The 9,798-nt window shown below is 38.4% G+C and overlaps 1 non-coding gene across 1 annotated transcript; it reads left to right on the top strand.

Annotated features, from left to right (window-relative positions):
• Nucleotides 1–266: 266 nt before the first annotated feature.
• On the top strand, nucleotides 267–370 carry LOC148564980 (small nucleolar RNA R71). The gene has a single exon (XR_015884384.1). It is a non-coding gene; the product is annotated as a small nucleolar RNA R71 (small nucleolar RNA).
• The last annotated feature ends 9,428 nt before the right edge of the window (nucleotides 371–9,798 follow it).

Below are 9,798 nucleotides of genomic sequence, written 5' to 3'. Positions count from 1 at the left end.
ATCATATTGACTTGCTGAGTCAATATTTTGTTCTGAGCCAATATGGCATTCATAGTATCAATCTCAAGAACTCCTTTCTTCTGAGTTGTCCCATTATTCACAGGATTCCTTTCCGAAGTGTACATGAATTGCTTATTTGCAACCATTTCAATGAGTTTTTGGGCTTCTTCAGATGAAGAGATCCACCAACAGAGTTTTCCAATGACATCTTGGACAGTTCAGACAGACCATCATAGAATATGCATATGATGCTCCATTCTGAAAGCATGCCAGAAGGACACCTTCTGATCAACTGCTTGTATCTTTCCCAAGCTTCATAGAGGGATTCACCTTCCTTCTGTCTGAAGGTCTGGACTTCCACTCTAAGCTTACTTAATTTTTGAGGTGGAAAGAACTTTGCCAAGAGGGAATTGACCAGCTTTTCCCAAGAGTTCAGGCTTTCTTTAGGTTGAGAGTCCAACCATGTCCTAGTGATGAGAGAACTTTTGTGTGGTCTAGAAATTTGCGGATAAATCCTCGTTGCAAGTATAGTCTCTAAACCTTCAAAAGTCCTTTCATACAAACGTTTTGGTTGTCACAAGTAACAAACCCCTTTGAAATTCATAACCGAGTATTCAAACCTCGGGTCGTCTTCTCAAGGAATTGCAGGAAAGTATGTTCTTATTATTGGTTATGAAGATTGTAAATTGGGGGTTTTGGAAGTTTGGGCAATGCGCACAGGTATATTTTTGAGCAATAAAAATAAATAAATAACTGTAAAATAAACTCTTGGCAAGGTATGAGAACCGAAAATCCTGTCCTTGTTATCCTTATCAGATGTGATGAGAATTGGATTTTAATCCCACTTAGTTAAGTCAAGTGGACTAATTAGCTTGATTCTCATGTCCTAGTCAACTCCTGTAGAGAGACTAGTGTTAGAGCAATCCTAGCTAAAGCAAAATCTGCCAATTTCAACCACTCCTGAGTTTGACAAGTCAAGTGTTACCAATTACCTAACCAAAGCCAAAAGGGAGGAATCTAAATTATTTAAATAAAGGAAAGCAATCATAGATCTAAAAATACCTCAAATTAGCACTAATAAAGATATCAATTGTAACACGGAAGAGTTCATAAATTAAATTGGAAAAATAAATAAAAATAAAGAACCTGGGATTGAGAGTCACCCCTAAAACTAAGAGAAATCCTAAATCCTAATCCTAAGAGAGAGGAGAGAACCTCTCTCTCTAAAAACTACATCTACTCCTAAAATTGTGAATGTGAGAGCCCTTCCTATGAATGGATGCATTCCCCCACTTTATAGCCTCTAATCTGTGTTTTTTGGGCAGCAAACTAGGTCAAAAACAGTCCAGAATTCGCTGGTTGCGAATTCAGATTCGCTGATTTTCGTCACTTGCGACGCGGCCGCATGGAGCACGCGGTCGCGTCGCCTAGCGTCAGAGCAACTATGGCATATTATATATCAAATCAAAGCCCCCAGACGTTAGCTTTCCAACGCAACTGGAACCGCGTCGTTTGGACCTCTGTAGCTAAAGTTGTAACCGTTTGAGTACAGAGAGGTCAGGCTGGACAGCTTAGCAATTTCTCTAACTTCTTGCATTACTTCCACTTTTGCATGCTTTCTTCCCATCCTCCAAGCCATTCCTGCCTTATAATATCTGAAAACACTTAACACACATATCAAGGCATGTAATGGTAATAAGAGAGGATTAATAATAAGCAAATATAAGATCAAAGAAGCATGTTTTCAATCAAAGCACATAATCAGGAAGGAAATATAAAACCATGCAAATATTATGAATAAGTGGGTAAAGAGTTGATAAAATCCACTCAATTGAGCACAAGATAAACCATAAAATAGTGGTTTATCAACCTCCCCACACTTAAACATTAGCATGTCCTCATGCTAAGCTCAAGAGAAGCTATAAAGATGAAGAGGAATGGTAGAATGTATGAAATGCAACCTATCTATATGAATGCAACTACATGCAAAATGTTTCTACCTACTTGGTTAAAAGTAAACAAATCTTTTAAGAACAAATATGAACTGGATTTCACTAATTCAAATTACAAAATAGAGTACAAATAGACTTGCAAGAAGAAAATAGCTCATGAAAGTCGGGAACCAAGAATCGAGCATCGAACCCTCACTGGAAGTGTATACACTCTAATCACTCATGTGTTTAAGGTTCGATTCTCTCAATTCTCTACTATCCTTGTGATGAGCGGATAATTTATACGCTTTTTGGCATTGTTTTTAGTATGTTTTTAGTAGAATCTAGTTACTTTTAGGGATGTTTTCATTAGTTTTTATGTTAAATTCACATTTATGGACTTCACTATGAGTTTGTGTGTTTTTCTGTGATTTCAGGTATTTTCTGGCTGAAATTGAGGGACTTGAGCAAAAATCAGATTCAGAGGTTGAAGAAGGACTGCTGATGCTGTTGGATTCTGACCTCCCTGCACTCAAAATGGATTTTCTAGAGCTACAGAACTCAAAATGGCGCACTTCCAATTGCGTTGGAAAGTAGACATCCAGGGCTTTCCAGAAATATATAATAGTCCATACTTTGCCCAAGTTTAGATGACGCAAACTGGCGTTCAACGCCAGCTCTCTACCCAATTCTGGCGTCCAGCGCCAGAAACAAGCTGCAAAGTGGAGTTCAACGCCCAAACTGGCACAAAAGCTGGCGTTCAACTCCAAGAATGACCTCTCTACGTGTAGACTTCAAGCTCAGCCCAAGCACACACCAAGTGGGCCCCGGAAGTGGATTTATGCATCAATTACTTACTTCTGTAAACCCTAGTAGCTAGTTTATTATAAATAGGACCTTTTACTATTGTATTAGACATCCTGAGTTTTATCTTCGGATCATAGTAGTCTTGGTTACTCCGGTTCCCCTCTGGGGCCAAGGCCAATGAACTCCATTATCACTTATGTATTTTTCACGGTAGAGTTTCTACACTCCATAGATTAAGGTGTGGAGCTCTGCTGTTCCTCAAAGATTAATGCAAAGTACTACTGTTTTCTATTCAATTCATCTTATTTCGCTTCTAAGATATTCATTCGCATTTCAACCTGAATGTGATGAATGTGACAATCATCATCATTCCCTATGAACGCGTGCCTGACAACCACTTCCGTTCTACCTTCGATTGAATGATTATCTCTTAGATCTCTTAATCAGAATCTTCGTGGTGTAAGCTAGAATGATGGCGGCATTCAAGAGAATCCAGAAAGTCTAAACCTTGTCTGTGGTATTCCGAGTAGGATTCAATGATTGAATGACTGTGACGAGCTTTAAACTCGCGAGTGCTGGGCGTAGTGACAGACGCAAAAGGAGGGTGAATCCTATTCCAGCATGATCGGGAACCTCAGATGATTAGCCGTGCCGTGACAAGGCATCTTGGACCATTTTCACAAGAGGAAGAGATGTGGCCACTGATAACGGTGATGCCCTTGCATAAAGCCAGCCATAGAAAAGAGTAAGACTGATTGGATGAAGACAGCAGGAAAGCGGAGGTTCAGAGGAACGAATGCATCTATATACGCTTATCTGAAATTCTCACCAATGATTTACATAAGTATTTCTATCCTTCTTTTATTACTAAATTTCAAAAACTACTTAACTATTTTATATCCGCCTGACTGAGATTTACAAGGTGACCATAGCCTGCTTCATACCAACAATCTCCGTGGGATTTGACCCTTACTCACGTAAGGTATTACTTGGACGACCCAGTGCACTTGCTGGTCAGTTATGCGAAGTTGTGAAGAGATGTTTAGACCATGGTTCTGTGTATCCGTTTTTGGTGCCATCGCCAGGGAATCAGTTTCGAACAATAATTCACAACCTGAGTAACATTTTCGCATACCACCTTGCTTTCTAAGGTTTGCTCTTCATCTAACAATCAACATAAATTTGATGCACAAATACACATATCAAGAGGTCTTTTAAGGGTTGTAATGGGGTTAGGGTTAAGGTAGGATTGTATTTGGTCAAGTGGACTAAAATCTGAATCCTTAATTAACTTAAACTTTCCACCTAACTTAAACAATCCATGTAATCACAGTACAAAATCTAACTATCCATCAACCATGTTTTTCACATATTCATGCATTCTAATTCTAAGTACCGTACATATGCATTGCTTTCACCACTTACCTTGGGGCATTTTGTCCCCTTTTTCTTATTTGCTATTTTACTTTTCTTTTTCTCTTATATATATATATATTCTCTTTTTTTTGTTTTTCTCAATGCATATGATTAATTTATTGAATGCATGAACATGTCCTAAACATTTTTTTCACATTTTTAGAAAATTCTAACATACTCAATTCTCAAACCAAATATTTCCAAACCCAATTTCCCACACTTAAATCATAAGCACTCTCACTAGTCTAAGCTAACTAAGGATTCAAATTAAGGACATTCTTGTTTTCCGCTTAGAGTTAATGATGTGCTAAAGTAAAGAACAAAAGGGTAAAATAGGCTCAAATTGGTTTGCAAAGGATAATGAAAGGTAAGGCCATATGGGTATGTAAGCTCAGTGAAACAAAGGCCTCAATCATGTAAGTGTATGCATACATCAAATTATGGAAATATAGAATTAAGCAAGACAAAGATTACAATTTTAGATAGAAAAATACACACTAAAACAAAATTTTGGTTGATAAAATGCAACCAATTCAAATAGGCTCAAAAATCTCACAGGTTTTGTGTGTTTGAGTTCTAAACCATGTTCTAGTATAATATCTCTTCAAACAAGTGTAACATTAAATTTTATTCAAATTAGTGAAATTCTCTAAAAGGTTTCTTGAAAAAGAAGATATTACTTCAACCAAGTGGTAAAATATGCAAAAAATCAAACAAATATGCAATCAAACATGCAAATGCAACAATGAACAAACAAATAAAATAAAAATTTTGGTGTTGAGTCAGGAAATAACTAACCCATGGAGATCGGTATCAACCTCTCCACACTTAAAGATTGCACCGTCCTCGGTGCATGCTAAGATGTGCAGGTGGACGAGTTGCTCCAACTGACGCTTGCAGATGGAGGTGCCTTAGTTGGAGATCTCTTGGTTCCATTCCTTGCTGGTGTGAAATATAGAAAACTAAGGAAGAGTGTGAAATATAGAAAACTAAGACCGGAAGGGAGAAAATTCCAAGTGATAAGGAATGCCAAAGAAAAGATGATAGTCCATCTACATGGTAGCTATAACATGTAGGGAAGACAACAATAAAGATTAAAAAGGGCAATTCAAAATAATTAGATGCAAGAGGGTAAAAACATGCAAATAATAGGCATGAGAAGCATAGCTCAAGCATTAAGTAATAAATGTGCCAAATTAAAGAGCATGTGTAATGATGACAATTGTGAATCATAATCCCAAATACATTGGGTGTGCAAGTTAAAATAGGGATGAAAATAATGTAATCCAAATGTATATGAGAACCATAAGTAAATGTCAATTGTCAAATCTCTTCTCCGAGTAGCCACGTGCTCAAATAAAATAAGGCACTTATCCAAATAAAACTCCAACACCAATGAGAATAATGCAATGAATGAAATATGCAAATAAATGAAGTAAAATAATATGAGAGGGAAAAAGGATAAGAAGTAGAAAAAGAAAGCGAGAAAGGAGAGAGAAGGGAGAATTTAGGATTAGAAAAGAAAAGATAAGAAAATTGGCACTAATCTGGATAGGTTGTGCAACGCTGGCGATGCGATCGCGTGGGTGACGCGGTCGTGTGGTGCGCGATATGGTTGAGTGACGCAGACGCGTGGGGCACGCAATCGCGTGACTCGATTTGTGCTAGTGGCGCGAGTGCAGCCTCGCGGTCGCACAACTCTCTGTTCAAAACTCAGTATTGCCAAAATCCAGGGTGACGCGGTCGCGTGGTCGACGCGATCACGCGAGTGGCCTTTTTTCCAATATGACGCGGACGCGTGGGTGACGCGTTCGCGTGGCAGGGCTTGTGCTACCAACACGGGTCCAGCCCAACTCCAGCTCAACTTTCGGCCATGCACCCTTTACGCCGATTTCAGGTCACGCGGCTGCGTGGGTGACGCGGTCGCGTGGGAGGCCATTATTCCCATATGACGCGGTCGCGTCAGCGACGCGGTCGCGTGGGATGATTTGTGCCATTGGCACGCCTCCAGCGCTGCTCCTGCGAAACTCTCTGTTCATATTAATATTGTCTCCCATCTCCTTGCGACGCGGATGCATCGCTGATGCGGTCGCGTCGCGTGCTCGCTTTTTTTTTTTTTTGTAATCTGAAAATTGCAGAATGCAGTGTTAATTTGAATGTGATGCAAAACTCCAGGTTCAATATGATAAAATAAAATAAAAATAAAAAACAAATAAAATTAAATAAAAATGAAAAAAGAACGATCATACCACGGTGGGTTGTCTCCCATCTAGCACTTTTAGTTAAAGAACTTAAGTTGGACATTTGGTGAGCTCCCTGTTATGGTGGCTTATGCTTGTATTCATCTAGGAATCTCCACCAGTGTTTGTGATTCCAGTAACCTCCGGGGTCCCAAACTAGGCATGTAAAATCCTTGAGCAACTTCAAAAAGATTCTTAGGCTCCCGGGGTGTTGGATGTCAGAACAGATTCCAGGATCCCAAACCTTGCTTTTACACCCATTTTTGTAGGGATCTGTATTTTTCCAGCCGGGTGATAAGTAATTTGAATTCTCACTGCAGCTACCGAACAGCTTCCTAGACCCATTCAATTGAGCTCTACACCAACCTTTGCGTTTAAACTTAATGCTTCCAACCATAATGAACCTTGCAGGACAGTTCTTACCACTGACCATCTTCCTCTTACTCTTAATGCCACAAAGAGCTCTAAGTTGACCATCCGTCTCCAGTAGCCCATATTCAAGTGGAATTAGAAAGCTAAGGGATATGAATTTTACCCACTTGAATGTTGTGAAGGATGATGGCAACTTAGGGGGAGGTGTTTTTAATGAAATTGCAAGCTCCACTCCCTTGTGCTCTTCTCTGATAATTACCACCTCTTTGCAAGCTTCTTCAATTTCAACCTCTTCCTCTTGGTAGCTTTCTTCCAATTCAATCTTCTCTTCATTGCTTTCCAAGGGCATGGGAGGTTGTGCTTCGTCTTCTTGAATCTCCATCTCTTGATCAACCTCTTCCAAGTCTTCAACTGTGATATGCCTTGGAGGTTTTACACCCTCCTCAGCATCAGTTACAACCGTCTTGGAAGGAGGCTCTATGTCTTGACTTTCCCATGGAGGTTCTGCATCTCCTAAGTCTTCAACCACTTCTTCTTCTTTTTGAACAATGATAGCTTCTTCTACTTGTTCTAGTACAAATTCATTCTCTGTCTTGTCCACTGGGGTTTCTGGTATCTCCTTCATGGTACGCTCTTCATTGGGCTGTCCATATGGAGCTGTGGCTGATCCTTGTGTATTTGAGCACCTAGAAGCCCATTGAATCATTGCTTGCGCCAGTTGTTGAATGGTTGTCTGAAATTTAATTACTGTTTCCCTTAGGCGATCCTCTGCTTCTTGGGTTGCTGGACTTGGACATGCTACAAAAGAAAGTGGTGGTGGTTGGGAGCGATTGGATTGGAATTGGGGTGGTTCTATATATGGTTCATATGGCTCATAAGGTGGTTGGTATGGTGGTTGAGGGTTAGGGTCATATGGAGGTGAATGGTGGAAAGGGGCTTGTGAGTATGGTGGTCCAAAGTTGTGTTGAGGAAAGGGTTCATAGGCATATGGTGGTGGTTGTTGATAGTCCATTGGAGGTGGTTGTTGCCATGAGGATTGATCAAATCCTTGTGGCTCCTCCCATCTTTGATTGTTCCAACCTTGATGCCTATTCTCATTGTACTTTCTTTTTCCTGCAACATTATTAGACTCATAGCCAAAGGGGTGAGAGTTCATAGTAGCAAAATAAAAATTAAAAATGAAAATAAAAACAAATTTAAATTAAAAGGTTATTTAAATATTGAATTTGAAAATTAAATTTTGAAATTTGAAATTTGAAAATTTGAAATTTGAATTTTTGAAATTTGAATTTTAAATTTTTGAAATTTGAATTTTTGAAATTTGAAATTTGAAATTTGATTTTTGAAATAAGATAAGATAAGATAAAAATTTTAAAAATAAAAATCTAAAATTTTTTTTAGGCAAATTTCGAAAATTCAATGAAAAATAGAGAAAATATATTTTTGAATTAAATGAGGAAAGAGAAAAAACAACAAAATGATACGAAATTTAAAAATTTTTTGATCAAAACGAAGAAAACAACTAAGAACAACTTGAAGGTCAAGATGAACGCGAAGAACAACTTGAAGATCAAGATTAATACTAAGAACAAATTTTTGAAAATTTTTTTTTAAAAACAAATAACCTCTTAATTTACGAAAAAGAAAAAAATAAAAACAAAAATAAAAACAAATAAACAAGTAAAAAGCAAATATTTACAATAACCGATAATAAGGCACACGTTTGCAATTCCCCGGCAACGGTGCCATTTTGATGAGAGAACTTTTGCGTGGTCTAGAAATTTGCGGATAAATCCTCGTTGCAAGTATAGTCTCTAAACCTTCAAAAGTCCTTTCATACAAACGTTTTGGTTGTCACAAGTAACAAACCCCTTTGAAATTGATAACCGAGTATTCAAACCTCGGGTCGTCTTCTCAAGGAATTGCAGGGAAGTATGTTCTTATTATTGGTTATGAAGATTGTAAATTGGGGGTTTTGGAAGTTTGGGCAATGTGCACAGGTATATTTTCGAGCAATAAAAATAAATAAATAACTGTAAAATAAACTCTTGGCAAGGTATGAGAACCGGAAATCCTGTCCTTGTTATCCTTATCAGATGTGATGAGAATTGGATTTTAATCCCACTTAGTTAAGTCAAGTGGACTAATTAGCTTGATTCTCATGTCCTAGTCAACTCCTGTAGAGAGACTAGTGTTAGAGCAATCCTAGCTAAAGCAAAATCTGCCAATTTCAACCACTCCTGAGTTTGACAACTCAAGTGTTACCAATTACCTAACCAAAGCCAAAAGGGAGGAATCTAAATTATTTAAATAAAGGAAAGCAATCATAGATCTGAAAATACCTCAAATTAGCACTAATAAAGATATCAATTGTAACATGGAAGAGTTCATATATTAAATTGGAAAAATAAATAAAAATAAAGAACCTGGGATTGAGAGTCACTCCTAAAACTAAGAGAAATCCTAAATCCTAATCCTAAGAGAGAGGAGAGAACCTCTCTCTCTAAAAATTACATCTACTCCTAAAATTGTGAATGTGAGAGCCCTTCCTATGAATGGATTCATTCCCCCACTTTATAGCCTCTAATCTGTGTTTTCTGGGCTGCAAACTGGGTCAAAAACAGTCCAGAATTCGCTGGTTGCGAATTCAGATTCACTGATTTTCGTCACTTTCGACGCGGCCGCATGGAGCACGCGGTCGCGTCGCCTAGCGTCAGAGAAACAATGGCATATTATGTATCAAATCGAAGCCCCCGGACGTTAGCTTTCCAACGCAACTGGAACCGCGTCGTTTGGACCTCTGTAGCTAAAGTTATAGCCGTTTGAGTGCAGAGAGGTCAGGCTGGACAGCTTAGCAATTTCTCCAACTTCTTGCATTCCTTCCACTTTTGCATGCTTTCTTCCCATCCTCCAAGCCATTCCTGCCTTATAATATCTGAAAACACTTAACACACATATCAAGGCATCTAATAGTAATAAGAGAGGATTAATAATAAGCAAATATAAGATCAAAGAAGCATGTTTTCAATCAA

The sequence above is a fragment of the Arachis ipaensis genome, chromosome B5 (assembly GCF_059453495.1).
Source record: "Arachis ipaensis isolate K30076 ecotype BB chromosome B5, ASM5945349v1, whole genome shotgun sequence".
Classification (NCBI taxonomy): Eukaryota; Viridiplantae; Streptophyta; class Magnoliopsida; order Fabales; family Fabaceae; genus Arachis; species Arachis ipaensis.
The sequence above is the reverse complement of the archived record's forward strand: the minus strand, read 5'-3'. Positions and strand labels throughout refer to the sequence as shown.